At 37.5% G+C, this 24,803-nt stretch overlaps 1 protein-coding gene across 3 annotated transcripts in view; it reads right to left on the bottom strand.

The window, feature by feature from the left end:
- SPIN1 (spindlin 1) overlaps positions 1-24,803 on the bottom strand; it is an 80,564-nt gene that overhangs the window by 44,907 nt on the left and 10,854 nt on the right. The window contains exon 1 of one of the 3 annotated variants that reach the window (XM_037796981.1): positions 15,791-15,842. The exons of the other annotated variants lie outside the window; for them this stretch is intronic. The gene's annotated coding sequence lies outside the window, so the exon portion shown is untranslated. Of the gene's footprint in view, positions 1-15,790; positions 15,843-24,803 lie in introns of those variants that run through there. 3 annotated transcript variants of the gene reach the window in all.

Raw genomic sequence — 24,803 nt, 5'->3', positions numbered from 1 at the left:
TTTTTTTACTTAGGTATTTATAACATAAAATCTGCCATTCTAACCATTTTTAAGAGTACAATTCAGTGGCACTAATGACATGTACAATATTTTGATACCAACATCATCATCCATTACCAAAACTTTTTCATCACCCCAAAGAGAACTTCACATTAAGCTAATAAATCTTCATATTCCCATCACTCCCCAACACAATCCATGGTAACTTCTAATCTAATTTCTGTCTCTGTGAACTTGCTTACTGTAGCTATTTCATATATGTGGGATCATACAATATTTGTACTTTCGTGTCTGGCTTTTTTCACTCAGTATAATGTTTTCAAAGTACATCCATGCTGCAGCATGTATCAGAACTTCATGCTTTTTTATCACTGAGTAATATTACACTGTATGGATATAGCATATTTTATTTATACATTCATCTGTGGGCAGACACTTGCGTTGTTTCTACTGTTTGCTGACTGTGAATAATGCTGCTAGGAACATTGGTGTACAAGCATCTATTTGAATTCCTTTTTCAATACTTTCAGGTATACATCTAAGAGTGGAAGTGCTGGGTCATATGATAGAATTCTAAGTTTAATGTTTTGAGGAACCACCAAACTGTTTTCCACAAAAATGGCACCATTTTACATTCCCACCATAATATTCAAGTTTTTCCATACCCTCACCAACACTTACTTTCCAAATTTTTTAATAATAGCCATTCTAGTGGGTATGAAGTGGTACCTCTTGGTTTTGATTTGCATTTCCTTGATGGCTAATGATGTAGAGGATTTTTTCATGTGCTTTTTGGCCATATGTGTATTTTATTTAGAGAAATGTCTATTCAAGTCCTTTGCCCATTTTTAAATTTGGTTATCTTTTGGTTGCTGAGCTATAGGACTTCTTTATATATTCTGGATATTAAACCCTTATCACATATGATTTGCCATTGTTTTCTCCCTTTCTGCAGGTTGGCTCTTCACTTTCTTGATGATGTCCTTTTATGCACAGAAGTTTCTAACTTGAAGATTCTCCCCTACATCTTCTCCTGAGAGTTCTATGGTTTCATCTCTGGGCATGGGGATATCCAGGTTTCCCAAAGCCATATGCTGTAAGAGACTCTTTTCCCATTGAGAGAACTTTGGCATCCTTGTCAAAAATCAATCGGCCATGTGTGGGTTTATTTCTGGCCTCTCTGAACTCTCAACACATTCTATTTGTTTATATGTCTATCCTTATGCCAGCAGCACACTGTATAAACTCAGTTTTGAAGTTCGAAATCCTCTATAATGATCTCAAGGGGGATCACAAAATTCTCAAGCTAATAATGGAAAAACTAATGTCTACCAAGCACTTACTAAGAGTCAAACCCTACTGTGTGTGCCTGATTTATATTAACTAATTTACTCCTCATAAACACCCAACAAGAATGCTACATACTATTCCTATCCCCATTTTAAAGATTTTAAAACTGTGTACAGAAAAGTAACTTGTGCAGTCACAAACTGCATCACACTGAAATAAAGTTGCATTTAAAAAATAAGTACACAGAGAGCTCCCTTACAGGAATAGATTTGACAAAGTCAATGACAACGTATTCTGTCTCCAAAAGTTAAGAAATGAGTGTTCCAGCATTTCAGATATAAAAGCATTACTAACCACAAAGCAGAAGCTACATAATCAAAATATTTGCTGCCAACTGTTATCACCAAGCAGTGTTATTTATAAAAAGAAAATAAATTCCCCAAAACTGTTTAAGCAAAAATATTAAGTTTGAAAGTCTCAACATCTGGTTCATTAATAGAAAAGTATACTGCATCATAAATGGCCAAATATGTCAAGGGTAAGTAAACTGAAGTTTGGGCTGCAAACATCAAGTTGTCTTAAAATTATTAACCCACTGTCACGGCCCAAGAGGGCTTTTGTAGCCAAAGGACTAAAGAAAGCACCAGACACATTCTGAGACATGAGGTTTTATTAAAGGGCTTACCTACAGGGTGGGGAAGTTGAGCCGCATTGCCCTGAAATCAGGAGCTGCTCTGAATGGCGACCAGTTCAGAGCACAACGTGGAAACAGTCCGCCCTTTGGGGGGCTGAATAAGCTGGTTATAAGGGCTCCACATTCCAATGGGTATGAGAGCATAAGGCAGGGAGCGAGGTCCTGCAACATAGGGAGGGGTTGATTGTACATAACTATCTCAGGGAGTCTCAGAGAAGAGCAAACTGCTTATACATTGTTCATACATATACTATTACTTCTTGTTTAAAAATTGTATATTACTGTTTAATTTTAGTGGTGATTGTATGGTGTAGAATGTATGATTGAAAACAGTTTCCAAAGTTATTTTGGTAATTTAACTAACACTTATCTGATAATCCTTTGTCCAAATGGTTTAATTCTTTAATTTGGCCATGGTGCCACTTGTTAATAGGATTACTGTCCATATGTACTGGTTTACCTGTACTCTGCTGTTCACTGTATTGCTGCTGTGAATTATGGATGCAATGTCTGTCCTACGGTCAATGCAAATCACTGCATGGGGGTGGAATGTGGGAGCCCCTGGCCCCCAAGTGTCTTGAAAACTGCACACAGCAGTTTACTTGACCTAGGACAGCTGAGGTTTGACCTATTCTCCTTGTAATATCAGATGCTAACTGTAATCTATACCCAAAACTACCTCCTTCCTGAGACTCCCTGAGATACTGTTATCTCTATAATCCTCCCCTCCTCCCAGCTGATTACAATCAACCCCTCCCTACCTTGCAGGACCCCCTCCCCACCTTGCATGACCTGCTCCCTGCCTTATGCTTTCATACCTATTGGAATGTCAAGCCCTTATAACCAGCTTATTCAGTCCCCCAAAGGGCGGACTATTTCCACATTGTGCTCTAAACTGGCCGCCATTCAGAGCAGCTCCTTAATCCATTCAAAGAAGCTCCTGATTTCAGGGCAACCTGGCTCGACTTCCCCACCCTGTAGGTAAGCCCTATAATAAAAGCTCATGTCTCAGAATATGTCTGGTGCTTTCTTTAGTCCTTTGGCTACAAAAGCCCTCTTGGGCTGTGACACCCACCAAGGGTTAAACATAGTAGGAGGAATGTACACTATCACAAATATTTATGGCTAAACTATGAACACGACCTAAACATTGGATAAGGACATAATAATTTTCTTAAGTGTGATTATGATGTTGTTATCACAACAAAAAATGTAGGTTGACAAAATGGTAGCAACTGAAGACAAATGTAGAGTATACGGGTGGTTACTCAGTTATACTTTTAACTTTTCTATGTGTAGGAAAATTCACTTTCAAAGTTTTGGGGGAAAAACAGCAGAGGGAGAGAAGCTGAGATTAGAAGCGGTGGCAGCAGCATAGGAGTTTACCATAATGGTGGTCAGAAATCTTTACCTTTTTTCTATGATATTAATTTTAAAATGAGATTCCAAAAAGATGGCAAAATATTTAAAATTTCTGAATCTAGGTAGTGGGTAAGCAGATATTCATTTGCCTATTTCAACCTTTCTACATTTGAAAATTTTCACAATAAAAATTTAAGAGAGAAAAAATGGCCAGTGAATTTACATTTTGAAATTCTGGAAAGAAAAAGCACTGGGAATACAACTTAGATCCTTCCTAAGTCCCTGAAAGAATTTATAAGAAATTCCAATTAGAAATGTTTCAATAGATGGAACTTAAGGGCAATGTTTTAGTGAGTTGTGCTGTAGTCTACCCCTTTGGCTAGAACCCCAAAGATTAAAATGAAGGACACAATTCTAATGAAGCATTAATAGTTATATGGTGTGATATGTATGGACTGTGGAATCCCAACCTCTCATATCAGTATCAGCAATCATAAATCACTAAAGATCTAACTATCAAGTTCTAATATAGGCGTTCTTAACCATGAACAAAACTCACAAGGACCACAAATTTGGAACAAAGGAAAAAATACATCTTTATTTTTCCTAGCCTCCATCTGAAATATAGCATTTCTATCGATCATAAACATACCTCAGACTTCCTCAATAGTAGAAATCAGATCTTTTCATTGCACAGCATTTGTTGCAGATCTCAAAATAGCATGTAAGCTCATCAAGGACAGTTACTGGACCTGCCACTTGAACAAACATGACCACATAATCTACAGATGCTCATATACAGAGCAGGCCAACCATCAGGCAACTATGGGACAAGTCATTAGTCATCGACAGTAAAAACAGACTTGGTGGCCCACACATCTACAACACTTCTAGCATTCTCTATCAACAATATTAGTTAATCAACACGTGAAAGGAGTTAAGTCAAAAACCACTATACAATTTTTTTCAAACTAAGCATCAAAAGCCTTCACCTTGGTATGTTAAAAAACAAAATTTAAGTTATCTTTATTTTAACTGTATTGTCTTGTCACTTAAAGTACTAATAAAGAAACCACATTTCTAGGTTAAAATTGTTTTCATAATATTTTTATAACTATGTCAATATAATTGGTATCTCTTGTGATCCCATGTATTCTATTTATTGTGTTCAGAAACATTCCAAGAAAGTATCCATAAAACACAGACAACGAGTTATCCCTCTGTGTCCCTGACGGGTTTGTGAAGGCTACCTGTGAGCATCAACGTAAAGAAAGGCCAGATCCTGGTTGTAACCAACCAGGAATTCAGACAACCCTCTCTCGTCAGCCAGAAAGCAAAATATAATTTGAAAGAATACCCCCAGCACAAACTACCAGGAACCAGGGTGTTTTTTGTGTGTTTGTTTTGTTTTGTTTTTTCATAGAAATGGCTAATTCCAGGTCTGGGGTAGGAAATAAACTGGGCTTCTGGAACATCTTACCAAAACACCAGAAGCAAGGAAGCTAACAGAATACTGGAATTACGTCAAAGAGACAATCATGCTGTTATGTCATTTAAAACTTCCATGATAAAAAGTTGACACTCACACACACACTACACATAGGCTTGAAGGCACCAAATAACTTAAAAAATAAAGCACCATGGGGACAGAATTTAGGGGGGCAAACCCTGCTTACGGAACTACTTTTACTCCTGGGAGAGACTGCCAAAAGTTAAGGGGGTAGTTGATAAGTTAACAGCTTTGAAACTCTAGGGGTGCGGCTGATAGTGAATCTGCTTCACTATGGGTGGGAATCTTGTAGCGTTGCCCTCAGGAATTGAGGGAAATGGGAAGCAGCCTGGCTTGGCTCTATGGAACTGCGGCTGGACTTTAAATATCTCTATCCCTAAAATTCAACTGAGATGATCCCACCATGTTCACTCCCTCAGAAGCCTGGCAGAAGCAAGCATAAATCCACTCTGGGAATATTATCCTAGACCCTGAATTAATTCAAACAACTTTAAAAATTGCATGCCCTCTGACAATACTGAATTTATCTGAACCCTATGGTTCTGGAACTTCTCCTTAGTTTGAATAAACTTTAGACAAGGTTCTCCTTGTTCCTAGTCCCCTGACTTCCCTCACCTTGGCCCTTAAGAGAATCCAGACTAATATGTTCCACCTGGCTCCCACAGTAAACTAAGGAATTAACATCATGTAACTGACATAGGTCATGCTTTACCTCCACCCTCCAGTACACTTCCATTAGCTCTTCCCATTCCTTAAAAACTCTCCTGCTCTCTGCTTCAGAACTGAGCCCCCCCCCCCTCCCTTATTGTGATAGCATTCTAGTCTTTCTATCGCAATAGCCATCTGGTCTCTTTCACTTCTCTGTTGTGCGCAACTTTCAATATAGTCCTCCTTGCCTATTTCATATTCTCTGGTGCAGATTTTTTTTTGGCACTACACATGCAGCCCACAAAGAGTCAAAATTAATAAAAACCTGCAGAAACAAAAATAAAACAAACAGTCCCACCAGAACACCAGTGCAAAATCAGACTTCAAATAAGCTAGGGGAAGGAGGTAAGGAGTAAATAAAATTATTGAATGAAAACAAAATAGTCACAATTATTATGTTCATAGAAACAAAACATAAGATTGAAAACTTTCATAGAAAACTGGGAACTATCAAAGAGCCAATGGATGGGATGAACAGCAGCTGAAACTCATTAAAAAAAAAAAAAATTAGCAAATCAAGACAAATCAGAAAAAAATACCCAGAATTAAATACGGGTAATGTAAGAGACTGAGAAGGTCTAACATGCATTTAAATTAATTCTCAGAAAAGGAGGGGAAAAAAAGAACAGGGTAGCATAAATACTTCAAAAGATAATACCTGTGAAGTTTTCAAAACCTAATAAAAGACAATAAAACACAGATTTAGTAAGACCTAAGAATCTCAAGCAGGACAAACAGACAGAAATATATACCTAAACACAGCATAGTAAAACTGTTCGGAAAAAAAAAAGACAAAAAGAAATCATCAAAGCCTGAAGTGAAAAAGACAGATTTCACTCACTGGAACAATTATTAAACTAATAGTTCACTTCTTACCAAAATAAAAACCTAAGATACAATTCAATTCTTTCAACACCGACAACGAACAACTTAAGAATTCTATATAAATCAAAAATATTCTTCAAAAATCAAAACATGATATCACTTCATACCTACTATAATGGCCACCATTAGACAGGAAACTACAAGTGTTGGAGAGGATGTGGAGAAACAGGAACACTTATTCACTGCTGCTGGGAATGTAAAATGGTGCAGCCCTTGTGGAAGGCAGTTTGGCAGTTCCTCAGAAAACTAGACCTGCCATATGACCAAGCAATCCCGCTACTAGGTATATACCAAGAAGAAACGAAAGCAGGGAAGCAAACACATATGTACACTGATGTTTATAGCAGCATCATTCACAATTGCCAAAAGATGGAAACTACTCAAGTGTCCACTGACTGATGAATGGATAAACAAAATGCAGTATATACACACAATGGAATATCACTCAGCAATAAGAGGGTATGAGGTCCTGAAGCATGCGCCCACATGCTGGGGACATTATATTGAGTGAAATAACTCAGACACAAAAGGATAAGTATTGTATGATCTCAGTATATTGAACTATTTATAATATGTAAGCTGAAAGAGATAAAATCTAGAATAAAGGTTACCAGGACATAGAATGGGGCTAGAGAATGGGGAAATGCCCAGAATTTTTAACTAGGTTGAATTTAAATGTTTGGAAATGGATAGAGGTGATGGCAGCATGTTATAATGAATGTAATTTGTGGTTGAAAGGGGAAGTTCAGAGTCATGTATGTCACTAGAAGGAAAACTACAGAGGTTAAAACATGGGCTGTATTATATTACGCAGTGAATTCTGTGGTAGACAATGACTGGTGATTAACAGTGCAAAATAAAAAAGTTCTTTCATGAAGTAGAACAAATGTACGTCACTATCACAAGGAAATAAAAATGCACCTATTGCAAACTATGGACTATAACTAACAGTAATAGTTTAATATTCTTTCATCAACAGTAACAAATGTACCACACAATGCTAGGGGTCATTAATAAGAGGGGTAAGAGGAATGGGATGTTTGGGGTTTTTTGTTTTGTTTTGTTTCTCGAGTAATGCAAATGAACTAAAACTGACTGCAGTGAGGAATGCACAACTGTATGATGATACTGTGAGCCATTAATTGTATACTTTGGATGGATTATATAGTGTGTGAATATATCTAAATAAAATTGCATTAAATATATGTTCTTCAAAAAGAAAAATCAGGATTCTGATCAACCAACACAGCAGGATAAGACACTCCTGGGTGCTGTTCCACCACAGAATCTTTGAACAACTAGCAGAAACTGGCAGAGGCATCCTCCACAAAACTCAGGAAAACAGTTTTAAGGGCTGCAATAACTCGGCAAGTGCCGAATCAGGAAAATGTAGCTTTAAAAAACGGTAGGAGACTCTCACAGTGTTCTTAATGGTCCCTCCCAAAGCTCCTCCCAAGCACAGTGTGGAGCTAGCCTGCACTCCCACTGTGGATTACTGGACCTGTTCTAGGAGAAAGCACAGTAACCCCATACCCATAGTAGGGTGCTTATAAGACTGAACTTGTCCTGAAGACAGAAGCAGCCTGCAAACATCTAAAGCACTGTAAGAAACAATTAATTCAAAGCAGTCCAGGACAAAGTCATACAATAAAGCACCTCTGAGGGGGAGAAAGTCTATTTCACAATGAGTAGAGGCGGCACTCAGATACCTGTAAAGGGAGAAATTTCTAAGGCCACAAGTAAGCACAGCCCAGGACAAGACACGGGCTCAGAAAAGACAGGACAAGACCCTGCAGGCCACATTCACTGTGGGCTCATCATCTCCATAGGAGAGCTAAGCTCTGAAGGACAGCACCAGCCAAGGGATAGCCAATTTGCAAACTGAGGAGATTTTTGCTTAGCTTTTGTTAGCTCCCGGCACTCAAGGAAATCTGTCATACAAACTTAAAGATACAGACAGCTCAGGAATTATTTCCCAGAGTGAACACTTAAAAGTATTAAAATTTTCAGCATGTTCATGTCTGTATTTCTAACACCCAAAATATTTTCCTCCTGCCTAGCTGCATTCTAGCCTGTCCACCCACCCTCACCTGGCCCCTGCAGACCAACGTTTTGTTTCTGTCACTACAGTTTTGCCTTTTCTAAAATTTCATACAAATGGGATCATACAATATGTGTCTTTGGTTTCTGGGAGTCTTTCATGAAGGCTGAAGCTTCTAAGATTCATCCATGTTGTTATATTAGATGTGGCTTTGAAAGAGCTAACCACATTAAATAACTGTATTTACCTAAATAAAAATGGACTAATGATGCCTGACAAGAAAGAAAAATGTACAGTGTACATCAAAAGATTATGGGGCAAAGAAACATGAAATGATGGTCCATTTAAAAGAACCAGATAAAAATCCAGAAACAGCAAAGAAGACCAGACTTTGGACATACAGCGCAAAAACTTCAACATTAATTGATCCTCAGTATGCTCAAAGACATAAAGGAAAACAAAGAGAAAGAACTAAAGGATATCAGAAAAATGATGAATGAACAATATGACAATCTCAAAAAGGAAACAGGAATTCTTAAAAGGAACTGAAATAAAATACTGGAATTGAAGACCACAATAACTGAAATGAAAAATTCCCAGGAGTGTTTCAACAGCAGACTGGAATGGGCAGAAGACAGAAATCAGTGAACTCGAAAACAACTGAAATCATTCAAGATGAGGAGCAGAGATAAAAGAGAAAAATAGGGAATAGAGCCTAAGAGACCTGTGGAACACTACCAAATGTACCAATTTACACATTATGGGAGTCCCAAAAGGAGAAGAAAGGGACAGAAGGAATATTCAAAGAAATAATGGCAGAAAACTTCAGAAGTTGAATGAAAGGCATAAATATGCACATTCAAGAAGTCCAGGGAACCCACAGAATTAACTCAAAGAGAACTGTGCCACAGCACACAGTAAGCAAACTGTCAAATGCCAAGGAAGGACAAGAAGAGACTTATGGAAGCTGCAAGAGAAAAGCAATGTGTTACGTACAAGAGAGTCCTGATAAGATTTAAGTGTCGATTTCTCATTAGGAATCAGGGAGGCAAGAAAGCAGCGAGATGAAATATTTTAGGGCTGAAAGAAAATGAGGGAAACATTAAAACATCCAGATTTTAAAACAAACAACTGAGAGTTCATTACCACTAGACCTGCCTGCCAGGAAATGCGAAACGGTGTTCTTCAGACTGATGGGAAAGGACACTCGACAGTGGATCAAAGTGGAAAAAAATAAATAAAGACCTCCAGTAAGGCAGCCAGTGCTATTGTATTATATTTTTGGTATTTAACTCCACACCAAAAACTTCTTACAGGTTAAAATGCAAATGCATAAAATCAATACAATCTATGGTTCTGGATCTCATGGTAACCACAAAGAAAACAAGGGAAAAATGCATACAAAGAGAAAAAAATCAAATAAATATGAAAGTAGCATTAATGGGAGAACTGAGGGACAAAAAAGGTATAAGACTTACAAAGTAGCAAAATGGCAGGAGTCCTGCATTATCAGTAGTAGTGTTAAATGAAAATGGATTAAACCATCCCGACTAGCAGAATGGATAAAAAAGCACAACTCGAAGATAGGCTGCATATAAGACCCTCACCTTAAATTCAAAGACACAAGTAGAATAAAAATGAAAGGATGGAAAAAAATATAGACTATACAAATAATAACCAGAAAACAGCTGGGGTAGCTAGACTAATATTATTACTAGACTAAGTGAAAAGCTGTTGTGAAGGACTAAGGTTGTGTGTGTGCATGTTATCTCTCCCATCAACCAATGAAAGGACAATGCCTGACAAATGTGAATGTGTATGTATATATATATATATATGTATATAATGGAATATTATTCAGCTGTAAAAAAGGAATGAAGTGCTAATATGTAAGACAGCATGGATGGACCTTGAAGACATCATGTTGAGTGAAATAAGCCAGACACAAAAAGACAAATACTGTCTGATCTCACTGATATGAAATAATTAAAATAAGCAAATTCATAGAGTCAGAAATGAGAACACAGTTGGGGCCAGGATGAGGACAGGAAATGGGAAGTAAATACTAAATTGGTACAGAATTTGTCTGGGTGATAGAAAAGTTTTGGTAATGGATGGTGTTGATAGCAGCACAAGGTTGTGAATGTAATTAACATCTCTGAATGTGGTTAAAAGGGGAAAATTTAGGTTGTATATGTGTTACTAAAATAAAATTTAAAGAAGAAAACCATACAACTGTACAATACAGTGAATCCTAATGTAAACTATGGACTACAGTAAATAGAGCAATTATAATAACATTCTTTCATCAATGGTAATAATGGTGCCACACTAATGCAAGATGTTAATAATGGGGATGGGTATATGGGAATTCTGTATTTTCTGGATGATTTTTCTGTAAACCAACAACTTCTATAATAAAAAAAAAATATTTTACAAAAGGAGGATGAATTTGAGACATTTTTAAACTAATACATATTGGGAGAATTCCATACTAGTGGAGGACATAAAGAATGATCTCCAGGCAGAAGAAAAACAAGCCAAGATGGAAAATCAAGGGTTCTAGGAAGGAATGAAGAGCAATGAAAGGATAAATCTAAATGGTTACTGGACTGCACAAATTAATAATGTTTTAAAAGGTTAAAATACATACAGAGGTAAATCAGCACAACAATGGTGTGTAAGTGACAAAGAGGTAAAGGGAGTTTAAGTGTCCAGGAAGAGCAAAGCAATGTCAAATAATATTAGATTTTGTTAACTCATGGATACATGCCCTAGGTACAACTAAAAGAGTAAAAGTAACTTCCAAGTTAAGAGAGAAAACACATAATAAAAAATAAGTATCCAAAGCAGGTAAGAAGACCAGAAAGGCACATAAAACAGGAAGGATGAACAGAAAATACTCATTATGAAAATAAATTGAAGTCCAACTATGTCAGTTATTTTGTTGACTAAATGCTCCAATTTAACAAATACTGGCACAGAGCAGATTTTAAAAATTCCATCTACATGTTGACAAGAGAATCACCTGAAACATAAGCATTTTCAAAGAATGAAAATAGAAGAGTGTAAAAAAAAAAAGACATGCACATAATAACCAAAGGAAAGACAATGCAATACACATTAATAGCAAACTATGTAAGATTTACTCTAGCAATGCTTTTGTCTTAAAGAGAGAACATGATTGTAAAAGACTCAATCTATGAGGAATATACAATTCTAAGTATTCATGTAATAAAGTAAAAATGGTCAGAACTAAGGAGAAACAGACCAATGCAAAATTAACCCAACTCTGAATAACTGACTGAACAAACAAACCAAAAGAAAAAAGTAGATACAGATACAGAAGAATTTAACACAGTTAACTTACATGAAGTAACAAGTAAAGAACACTGCCTCCAAAGAATGCAGAATAGCACAATCTTCCTAGGCACACACAGAACATTTACAAAAACTGTCCCTATATTGGGACATAAAGCAGTCTCAGAAAATTTCAAAAGCTTTTAATTACAGTGTTTTTTTCTGATTATAATGGAATTAAGACAGAATTCAGTCATTAAAATTTTAATTTAAAAACTAGGAAAAACAAGTTAATAAAATCTTTAAAATAAACTCTTAAATATTATCCATAAGTCAAAAAAGAAATTAAAGTGGAAAGCGGAAAACATTTTAGACTAACAAATTAAAATTTGTCAACACAACATGGATGAACCTTGAGGACACTACATTAAGTGAAATAGATCAGACATGAAAGGACAAATATTGTATGATCTCACTAATATGAGCTAATTATAATATGTAAGCACATACATATAAAATCGAGAACATAGGTTACTAGAATATGGACGGAGGCTAGACAATGGGAGCGGTTGCTTACTTTGTGCAAAATTTTTAACTACGTCAAACTTAAACGTTTGGAAATGGATAGAGGTGACGGTAATATATTATTGTGAGTGTAATTAACAGTGCTGAATTGTGGGTGAATGTGGTTGAAAGGGGTAGTTTAGTCATGCATGTCACCAGAAGGAAAGCTGGAAAACATGGGAATGTAAAACACAGTGAATCTTGTGGTAAACTATGACTGTGATTAACTGTACAAATATTAAAAAGTACTTTCATGAACTAGGACAAAAGTGTGACACTATTACAAGGAGTTAACAGAGGGGCATATGGGGAAAAAATGTACCTATTGTGAACTATGGACTACAGTTAATAGCAATATCTTAATATTCTTTCATCAACAGTAACAAATGCACTACACCAGTACTAGGGGTCAACAGTAGTGGAGGAGAAGGGGTATAGAATGTTTTGGATTTGTTTTTTTATTTTTCTGCAGTAATGAAAATGTTCTAAAATTGATCATGGTGATGAATGCACAACTATGTGATGATTCTGAACCAATGATTGTATATTTCAGATGGATTTTATGGTGTGTAAACGTATCTCAATAAAACTGCATTTTAAAAATGTGTAGGCAAATTACTTGTGATGTTCACTTAAACTGTGCTCAATGTGAGACTTACAGCTTTAAATGCAAAGTAAGACTTAAAAAACAGTAACAATGAAGTAAGCATTTCTCTAGAAGTTAAAGAACAACAAATTAAACCCAAAGACAGAAAACAGAAATAAGGCAATTAACCACATTAACAAATTAAAGGAGAAATTATAATCATTTCTTGCTATAAATAAAAAATGGGAATTAGCTAAATATAAGGATTGTTTTAAAAAAGAAAACTCTCACTATCAGCAGACAATGAGAGAAAATAAATTTTGAAAACTATAGCTAAAATATGTGAGGATGATGGATGGAAGGTCAACGTGCATAGTAAAAGTCATTCCACTCACCAATAACAATTAGAAAATGAACATTTTAAATGGGTACTGTTCCTTAACGAACTAAAAACTCAGGAATAAATTTAACAAAAGATAATCAAGACCTTTTCTCAAAAAAATGTAAACATTCTTAAAACAAATAAAAACAACCTAGTAGAAGACTACGCAACATCTAAGAACTGAAGATTCAATATTGCAAAGATGTCAATTCTTTCCCCAAAATGGTCTACATATTCAATGCATCCCTACAAAATCCCAGTGGTTTCTGGAACCTGACAAGCTGTTTCTAAAATGTGTATCAAAATCCAATGGGCCTGCCAGAAAAAACTAAGATGGCGGCTAGGTGAAACAGGGCAAAAAAAACACCTCTGTGAAAAACACTAGATAAAAAACAGAAAGTGACCCAGAATACCGGTTACAGCGATGCGCCAGCTGGACGAGGTCTGCTAGTATCACAGGGGCCGTATACTGGGTGAAACCGGGAGCCTGAATTCTGAAACGAGTGAGTAAGCTGGCTGGAAGACCTGCAGCCACGTGGTGTTGTGGGGAAGCCAGGGCTTGGCGTTTGGAGACCGAATGGCTCTTAAAAAAAAAAAAAGGGAAAAACCCAGGAGCGGCTGCAGTTGCAGAAGTGGGAACCACGCAGTAAAACACAGCCAAGACGGGGCTGGGCTGGCCTCTCGGTGTCTGGCCTGGAGGATAGTCCGCTGCAGACACCCTCAGGACCGGGGGAACGGAGGGGAGAGCCGGAAGCAGAAAGAAACCCCACGGCTTGCAGCTGGTTCCCTGGAGGGCTGGATAAACTCCTGCCCGGGGCCGTGCCCGCAGCCCAGAGCCCCGCCAGTTGTCCCAGAGCTGGGAAGGAGGAACCATGCAAGGAGGGGGGTGTTGAGACGCCCCATTCGGCCATCTTTGCATCAGGCTGAGAGCGCTGCTGCACGGCCGGCAGCCCGGGGCTCCCCTTGAGGGACAGTGCGCACTGGTGACGTAGCACAGCATTCCCTCGGAAGAGATTGCGGCTGGGAGGGGGGACCCGCTCGGAGATCCCAGGGACACTACACCAAGTCCGGTGGTTTGTGGGACAGAGAGAGAGAGGGTCTGGGGCTGAAATGAAATGAAGGCTTAGACTCTTGCGGCAGCCTTCAATCTCCGGGAACCTGGGAGATCTGAATATTAAAGCTGCCCTTCCTCCCTGGCCACCTGTACACACGCCCCACATTCAGGGCAGACGGCTCCAGCAACACACCCAAACTGAGTTCTCCAACTGAACCCCACAAGAATCATTTCCCCACACACCGCGGGAACAAGGTTGAGAACTGACTTGAGGGGTATAGGTGACTCACAGACGCCATCTGCTGGTCAGTTAGAGAAAGTGTATGTCACCAAACTGTGTTTCTGAAAAATTAGATTGCTATTTTTTTTTTTACAACTTGAAAGAACCCTATCAAGCAAAGCAAATGCCAAGAGGCCAAAAACAACAGAAAATCTTAATGCATATGATAAAACCAGATGATATGGAGAATCCAACTCCAGACACACAAATCAAGATACCAGAAAAGACTCAGTACTTGGTAATATTAACCAAAGAACTACAATTGAGGAATGAAAACATGGCAAAGGATTTAAAGGACATCAAGACCATGGCTCAGGATATAAGCAACATGAAGACCCTAGAAGAGGATAAAGAAGACATTGCAAGAGTAAATAAAAAAACAGAAGATCTTATGGAAATAAAAGAAACTGTTGGCCAAATTAAAAAGACTCTGGATATTCACAATACAAGACTGGAGGAAGGTGAACAACATCTCAGTGTCCTAGAAGTCCACAGAACAGAAAATGAAAGAACAAAAGAAAGAATGGAGAAAAAAATGAAAAAAATCAAAATGGATCTCAGAGATACAATAGATAAAATAAAACGTCCAAACTTAAGACTCATTGGTGTCCCAGAAGGGGAAGAGAAGGGTAAAGGTCTAGAAAGAGTATTCAAAGAAATTGTTGGGGAAAACTTCCCAAACCTTCTACACAATATAAATACACAAAGCATAAATGCCCAGCAAACTCCAAATAGAATAAATCCAAATAAACCCACTCCTAGACATATTCCAATCAGACTCTCAAATACTGAAGAGGAGGAGCAAGTTCTGAAAGCAGCAAGAGAAAAGCAATTCCACACATACAAAGGAAACAACATAAGACTAAGTTGTGACTACTCAGCGGCCACCATGCAGGCGAGAAGGCAGTGGCATGACATATTTAAAATTCTGAGAGTGAAAAATTTCCAACCAAGAATACTTTATCCAGCAAAACTCTCCTTCAAATTTGAGGGAGAGCTTAAATTTTTCACAGACAAACAAATGCTGAGAGACTTTGCCAATAAAAGACCTGTCCTACTTCAGATTCTAAAGGGAGCCCTACCAACAGAGAAACGGAGAAAGAGATAGAGAATTTTAACAGACATATACAGTACCTTACATCCCAAATCACCAGGACACTCCTTTTTCTCAAGTGATCACGGATCTTTCTCCAGAAGGGACCATAAGCTGGGACACAAAACAAGCCTCAATAAATTAAAAAAAAAAAAAAATTGAATATACTCAAAGCACATTCTCCACCCACAATGGAATACAAATAGAAGTCAATAATTTTTTTTAAATCTTCATTTTATTGAGATATATTCACATACCATGCAGTCATATAAAACAAATCGTACATTCGATTGTTCACAGTACCATTACATAGTTGTACACTCATCACCTAAATCAATCCCTGACACCTTCATTAGCACACACACAAAAATAACAAGAATAATTAATGTGAAAAAGAGCAATTAAAGTAAAAAAGAACACTGGGTACCTTTGTCTGTTTATTTGTTTGTTTCCTTCCCCTATTTTTCTACTCATCCATCCATAAACTAGACAAAGGGGAGTGTGGTCCTTATGGCTTTCCCAATCCCATTGTCACCCCTCATAAGCTACATTTTTATACAACTGTCTTCGAGATTCATGGGTTCTGGGTTGTAGTTTGATAGTTTCAGGTATCTACCACCAGCTACCCCAACTCTTTAAAACCTAAAAAGGGTTGTCTAAATTGTGCGTAAGAGTGCCCACCAGAGTGACCTCTCGGCTCCTTTTGGAATCTCTCTACCACTGAAGCTTATTTCATTTCCTTTCACATACCCCTTTTGGTCAAGAACATGTTCTCCATCCCACGATGCTGGGTCTATATTCCTCTCTGGGAGTCATATTCCATGTTGCCAGGGAGATTCACTCCCTTGAGTGTCTGATCCCACGTAGGGGGGAGGGCAGTGATTTCACCTTTCAAGTTGGCTTAGCTAGAGAGAGAGAGGGCCACATCTGAGCAACAAAGAGGCATTCGGGAGGAGGCCCTTAGGCACAATTATAGGGAGGCCTAGCCTTTCCTTTGCAGCAACAGTCTTCCCAAGGGTAAATCCTGTGGTAGAGGGCTCAACCCATCAAACCACCAGTCCCGTATGTCTTTGGGCATCTTAGGTGGGGTAGGCCAATACCTCTGCATTCTCCACAGGCTCCTCAAGGGGGCTCTACATATTTTTTCCCTTGTTTTTTTTTTTTTTTAATTTTTTTTAAATCAACTGTATGAAAAATAAAAAAATAAAAATAATTAAAAAAAATACAATAAAAGAACATTTCAAAGAGACCGTAACAAGAGAGTAAGAAAAAGACAACTAATCTAAGATAACTACTTTACTTCCAACATGTTCCTACTCTACCCCAAGAAAGCTACCTAATATAGCAACATATCTGTGAACTTGTTCCTACTATACCCATCAGAAATTAACAGACCATAGTCATTCCTGGGCATTCCCAGAACGTTAAATTTACCCATGATAGCTTATCTTTTCTTCTTGGATTATTGTTCCCCCTTCCTTAATTGCTCTCTATTGCTAGTTCCCCTACATTCTACATTATAAACCATTTGTTTTACATTTTTCAAAGTTCACATTAGTGGTAGAATATAATATTTCTCTTTTTGTGCCTGGCTGATTTCGCTCAGCATTATGTCTTCAAGGTTCATCCATGTTGTCATATGTTTCACGAGATCGTTCCTTCTTACTGCCGTGTAGTAGTCCATCGTGTGTATATACCACATTTTATTTATCCACTCATCTGTTGAAGGATATTTGGGTTGTTTCCATCTCTTGGCAATTGTGAATAATGCTGCTATGAATATTGGCGTGCAGATATCTGTTCGTGTCACTGCTTTCCGATCTTCCGGGTATATGCCGGGAAGTGCAATCGCTGGATCGAACGGTAACTCTATATCTAGTTTTCTAAGGAACTGCCAGACTGACTTCCAGAGTGGCTGAACCATTATACAGTCCCACCAACAATGAATAAGAGTTCCAATTTCTCCACATCCCCTCCAACATTTGTAGTTTCCTGTTTGTTTAATGGCAGCCAATCTAATCGGTGTGAGATGGTATCTCATTGTGGTCTTAATTTGCATCTCTCTAACAGCTAGTGAAGTCGAACATTTTTTCATGTGTTTCTTGGCCATTTTGTAGAAGTCAATAATTTTTTTTTTTGAACTGTAACTCCACTATCTACTTCCTACATGATATAAAATACACAAATTCTAATGACAAATCAGTGGTTTTGAACTCAATGTAAAATATGTAATTTTAGACAACTATATAAAAGTGAGGAAATGGAGGAGTATAGGAACATAGTTTATGTGTCCTATTGACGCAAAGGTGGTATCAAAGAAAAAGAAGATTTTTATGGATTTAAGAGGTTAATTTTAAGCCCCACAGTAAACACAAAGAAATTATCAGAGAATATAACCATAGAGATGAAAAGTGGAGTATGGGTTAAGAAAAATAGGGGAGGGGGCAATGGGGAGTTAAAAAATGAGTTTAGGGTTGCTGTTTGAGGTGAAGGGAAATTTCTAGTAATGGATCGTGGGAAAGAGCACAGAAGCATTCTAAATGTGATTAATCCCACTAATGGAAGGCTAGGGAGGGGGTGGAATGGGAAGATTTAGGCTGTATATATGTTTCCACAATTGAAAAAAAAAAAAAAAAAGACAGTCTAAATAGATGACAATTGAATGCCAAGGATGAACCTGGGGACTGGAGGATGGAGGACAGGAGGCTCAAAGGGATACAGTTGAGACATAAGGAAAAGGAAATATAGAATGTAAGCTTTGTATCATTGTTGAATCTCTTGTACTTCTTAGCTGCGCTTAATGGGATTCCATAAAAGAATGTTCTTATTCATGGGAAGTGTGTATGTGAATTATAGTGTTTGTTTAAGGGTGTGTGCAGCTAGCTCTCGTAAGTTCAGAAGACAGAGCAATAGATGATGGATGACAGGGAGGGAGGGAGGGAAAGAAATAGTGATGTGACAGCATGTTAAAGTTGGTGGACTGGGCTATCGGGGGAGGGGGGTCAGGGTATGATGGAATTCTGTATATGCAGTTAATAGTGTTTTTGCTACTGTTCCTATAACTTTGTATTTATTTCAAAAGAAAAAAAAAGAAAAATCCAATGGGCCTAATTCACATGGAAGATCTGAGAGCAGGGACATGAATGGACATTTGCACACTGGTGTTTATGGAGAGAGTATGCATGATTTGCAATGGATGGAGGTGACCTACGAGCATATCGACTGAGAAACAGAATGGTGAACTGTTGTGTGTGAATACAATGGAATACTTCAGCAACTGCGAGAAGGAGTGACGCTGTGAGACATACAATGAGGTGAATGGAACCTGTAGATAGCATTTTAAGTGAACTACTCTAGAAACAAAGGCAAATACTATAATGCCTCACTAATGTGGACTAACTACAACGTGTAACTCAGAATTGAACTTTAGAGCGCAGCGTATCTGGGGAACGCTTATTATAATGGCCCCTAGATTGTAAACTCTTAAAGCAGTCACATCTATTCCTGAATTGTAATGGCTATCTCCAGATTTCAAGATGCTGATCACTCTGTGTATAACCTGATCCATCCCTGGAACTTTGGTTATCTGTGTGACACCTGAAACTCAGAGCTAGAACTCGGGAGATATGAATGTCAGTATTAGAACATATAGCAACTATTAAAAAAGCTGAAAAAAAAAAATACTGTGAACAATCAAAAGTGCGATTTGTTTTGTATGACTGCGTGGTATGTGAATATATCTCAATAAAATGAAGATACAAAAAATAAATAAAAAATAAATAAATAAATAAATAAATAAATAAATAAGCTGAAAAAGAGTCCAGACTTCAAGTAGAGATACGAATGCAGCAGATGTGGTAAGGACTAAGGCAAATCAGACCAAAGGGTAAAAGACAATACTGGCCGCGTTTTAAAATCTCAAATTCCATGTGCGACCAAGGTAAGAGATGTTTAGCGGGTGCAAGATCTATATTTCCTCAACAATTTAACTCATACAGTTTGTTCAAATACCATAATTATATGGAATTTTTAATAGGATGTGAGTGAGACCTGGTAGTTTGCATAGGTTAGTGTGAAACAGCAACACATCCCAAAACAATTTGGGCAGAAAATAAAAATATATATGCAGAGCCCCCGAGGAGCTGGGGAAAAATGCAGAGGTGTTGGGCTTCCTCACCTGGATTGTTGCTGATATTCTCACAAATACTGAGGACTGAAGGTTTGATGGGCTGAGCCCTCTATCACTGGACTTGCCCTTACAAAGCTCATTATTGCAAAGGAGAGGCTAAACCTGCTTACAATTGTGCCTAAGAGTCTCCCCCTGAGTACTTCTTTGTTACTCAGATGTGGCCCTCTCTCTCTAGCTAAGCCAACTCAGCGGATGAACTCACTGCCCTCCCCACTACATGGGATCTGACTCCCAGGGGTGTAAATCTCCCTGGCAACGGGGGATATGAATCCTGGGGATCAATCTGAACCCGACATTGTGGGACTGAGAACATCTTGACCAAAAGGGGGATGCGAAATGGAACGAAACAAAGTTTCAGTGACTGAGAAACTCCAAATGGAGTCCAGAAGCCACTCTGGTGGGCATTCTTATGCACTATATAGATAACCCTTTTTAGGTTTTAATATATTGGAATAGCTAGAAATAAATACCTGAAACTATCAAACTACAACCCAGTAGCCTTGACTCTTGAAGACGACTGTATAACAATGCAGCTTACAAGGGGTGACAGCATGATTGTGAAAGCCTTGTGGATCACAGTCCTTTTATCCAGCATATGGATGGATGAGTAGAAAAATGGGGACAAAAAAACTAAATGAAAAATAGGGTGGGGGGGTTTGGGTGTTTTTTACTTTTATTTTTTATTCTTACTTTCACTTTTTCTGGTACAAGGGAAATGCTCAAAAAATAGATTGGGGTGATGAATGCACAACTATATGATGGTACTGTGAACAACCGATTGTGCAATTTCGATGATTGTATGGTATGTGGATATATATTAATAAAATGGAATAAACAAAACCATGGAATAAAAAAAAATCTAATGGGCCTAGAAGAGCTAAGGTTGTTCTGCAAAAAAGAACAAGTAAATGGACCTACGTTACTAGATAAACTCTAACAGAATATTGGGGTAAGGATAAGCATTTCAAGTGATGACGATGGGACTGCTGGAATCATTTGGGAGGAAGAGAAATGAAACCTCACCCTTATCGCACACCCTATACAAAAGTTGTGTAAATTTGAAAAGCAAACAATAAAGGTTCCAGAAGTAATTGAGGAGACCATCTTCATGACATTGGTATGAGAAAAGACTCAAACAATAACATAAAAGCACAAATCATAAAAGAAGATTAAATTAGGCTGAACTGTATGAAATTACAACATCTGTGGGTAAAAAAAAATCAAATGTCAGCGACTGCACATGGTACAACCTAATAAAGTGATCCTTATTAAAATCAAGAATTTCTCATCAAAAGCAATTCTCATTCTTCCATCCCTCTTCCTTCCCATCCTACTCTCTCCCTCTCTCCCTCCAACAATCCAATTATGGGTAGCCAGAAGCTCTCTGCTCATTGTATCATTGTAGACACATAATAGCCCTGTGCTGCTGGAAGCTCCATCTGGAAACAACTCTACTCTGACAGGAGAAATGGATGCCACAAATCTCACCAATGTTCTTCAAAGTTTGTATGACAAGAGTCTTTTGCTCACATTTCACTGGACAAGGCATATCAGACAACCACACCTAACTCAGAAAGAGGCAAGAAACCTCAGTAAGATAAAATCCACCACGGAATGACTAAAATCAAAAAGGCCAATAGTAACCAATACTGGTGAAAACATGGAGACACAAGAATGCACACTGTAGTAGGAATGGAAATTTACCACTTTGGAACACAGTATGGCATCATCCAGTAATGCTGGACATAGACGTAATGTAAGTCCCAGAAAATCTACTCCTAAGTCTACCCAACCCAACAAACATGGACATGAGCTGTTCATAGCAAGGGCAGTGCCCATCTACCCTGTGACAGCCATGAAAATAAGTCTCTCAGGTAACCTACCATGGGGAGCAAAAATGATGAATTCAACTGCTGGACTCTCAATCCACCACTGCCTTCTTCCAGAAGCCACAACTCCCACAGTCTGTTTCCAACCAATGATGAGCTGGCTGGAGTATTCCTCATTGTCCTTGCCATAACAAAACCTTCTTAAAACTGCACTGCAGTGTTAAGACTTTTCTTACCCCATCATCTTCTTTTCCTTTCTTCCTCCACAAGGATAAGACCTCTATGGGTCTCATGACTCCTCCTCATTTTTCTTTACAAGTGCTTCCCTGATAAATCTAAATCTAACACCAACTTCCTGTCTTCTTGTTCTTGGAAGACATGCAACACAGTCTCAAACTATTTATCAAAAGGAGAATGGATAACCATGTAATCATACATGAATAAACAAATTACAATTGTGATGAAATGGTATATAGAAATTTATGATGAAATGAGTGGTCGTACAGTTGGTATCTGTCATAAACCATGAATCTGTAACCTGTTTAATACCACTTACAGTATATTTTACAATAAAACAAAGTTTAAAATATAAACTCTGAGAATTCAACAGTCCTCAACAAAAGGGATTCTGCTATTAACGCCAAGCTCAAGAAGCTATTTGGAGCAAAGCAAACAATGTACTGTAAAAATACAAAAAGCCACTCTCTTCATTGTGCCATTCAATCCCACGCTATAGATAATCACTCACGCTATGGATAATCACTGTTAGAAGACTGTTGTGAATCCAGCAACATATTTCAATGCAAATACTTAAACACAATAAATAACAGATGTACACTTATCTAAACACACACACATACAAACAAATGGGGACATACAATTCTACAACCTGCTTCTCTCATTGACTATTATTCTTTCCATGCAGTATAGTAACTTCTCCCTGTCAGCCTCTTATTTTTAACAGTAGCAGCACATTCCAGTATATGGGTACAAAGATCATTTATTTTATCTAGTTAACCACAATTATTGGACAATTGTTTCTAATTTTTCACTATAATGGATAACCTTACACACATCTGTATACTTGTGCAAGTGCATCAACAAAATAAATTCAGTAGAATTGCTGAATGAAAAAGAATATTTTAAATTCTAAGCACAGTGAAGCTACCCTCCAAAAAAGCGCTATCAAATTATAGTCCCAACAACAATAAAAGTTATTTATTTAAAGGCAATGTACTTTAGATGAATTTTACTTTATGGATAAATATTTTAAAAATTGTGAAGAATAACAATGAAAGATACATAAGATTAATTTTATCTTTTGCTGGATTCAGAAAAAATTTTATAAAGTTAAACAATGCCAGAAGTAAACCAAAGTTCCTAGTAGCTTAAACCAAGAGATTAATGCTAAATGAAAAAAAGATCGTTCAGTAGATCTTTATGCACTTATTTAACAAGGTATTCTTTTAATAGTGTATTTAGGTGCTTAAACAATGCATAATATTTTATAGTAACACTTGGAATGTTCAGGAAAAGGGAATAAATCATGTTGCTAACACTGACTTAGATCTCTGTAGAGAATCTTTTATTGAAACATTAGCTGTAGTTATTTTGTGTACAACTGTGGCAACTAAAACTATCTCACAAAAATTAACCTTACATCAATTTACCAAAATAGAACAATTAAAAAAAGTCAACTCATTAATGTTTGCTCTCATCGAAATTCATCAATAAAGAAATGATTCCCTACTTTTAGTACCCATCTTCCAAATAGCAGAGAGAAGAGGAGGAAATCTGGGAATGGCTTTTGCATCAAAGTCACTTAAGTCTAATGATCTTGGTTAATCTGAAGCATATATTCAATGTGTTTTTTATAAAAAGTTGATCAAAATTTTTGGTATAGTAATTATTAATTAACTTCAGCCGCAGTTACACTTCAAGAAGTTTTATTAAGAACAATTTTCAGAAGAAAAAAATGGGCATGCTCGAAATATAAGAATATTGGATCAACAAATACTGAAAAAATGAGCAGAACACTTTAAGCAGACGGAAATGAGAATTTCAAGGAAGAAAGGGGGATCCATACTGGATCTTAATGGTAGGTAGGTAGAACTCCTAACTTCCCTATCTTCTTTGCCTGTCCTGATTACACACAGTCTTCCTGCGCCCCTCCCCCCACCAAGAATATCAATCTTGCTCAGTCAAGCGTCCGGGACCATCAGTATTTTGCAGAGTAAGGTCACTTCTTTCATGAATAACAATAACATGGAAAGCTGACAAGCTACAACTAGGTTATTCAAGTACTGGAAAAAGAGATTTTCTCTTTTATCTAGTTTCTTCCTTTCCACTCCTTTCGACATGTTCAAACTTCCAGTACCCTTAAACAAACAAAAACAATCCTTCAGTTGTGCTGCCCCACTGAAATGTAACCTAGATGCCATTAAAATAATGACTTTCATAAGTCTCAAATCCAATAACCTCATCAAGCATCACCGGATTTTATTCTCATAGCATATTTACTTTATTTGTGTTTGTGTCCATAATTTCTCTTAGCTCTCCAAGTTCTTCCTCCACTTGCCCTGTGTTCCCAGACATGTCTCAAAGCTCTTCTCTTTTGGGCTTAGATACTTGCTGCCATGGACTACTGAGTTTGCTGCATATAAAACTGATAATTTGAATCTAAAAGCCATTATCACTGTTATTATCAATACCATCAGAGAAGGGCAAAACTTTGGCTAATGCAGGAATTCCCAAAGATGGTCATGGCAACACGTGGGAATTCCCTCTTATGATATGCAAAATTGTATACATCTTTCTTTGGTTCCTCAAGATTTTTGAAATGGCCAAAAAGATTTTGAAATGGTCAAAAAGAAGGTAGGAATTATTATACAGAATAGCGTGATTTTGATAAATATATTGTTATTGGTAGAAGTTATCATTGAAAAACAAAGCTGACCCCTATAGATAAATAGGCAAAGATGGAAATAGACTATATACAAATCAAAAATAGCCTTATTTAACAGGAGTTCGTGTACT

The sequence above is a fragment of the Choloepus didactylus genome, chromosome 10 (genome assembly GCF_015220235.1).
Source record: "Choloepus didactylus isolate mChoDid1 chromosome 10, mChoDid1.pri, whole genome shotgun sequence".
Taxonomy (NCBI): domain Eukaryota; kingdom Metazoa; phylum Chordata; class Mammalia; order Pilosa; family Megalonychidae; genus Choloepus; species Choloepus didactylus.
Note: the sequence above shows the minus strand (reverse complement) of the source record. Positions and strands in the feature narration are given on the sequence as shown.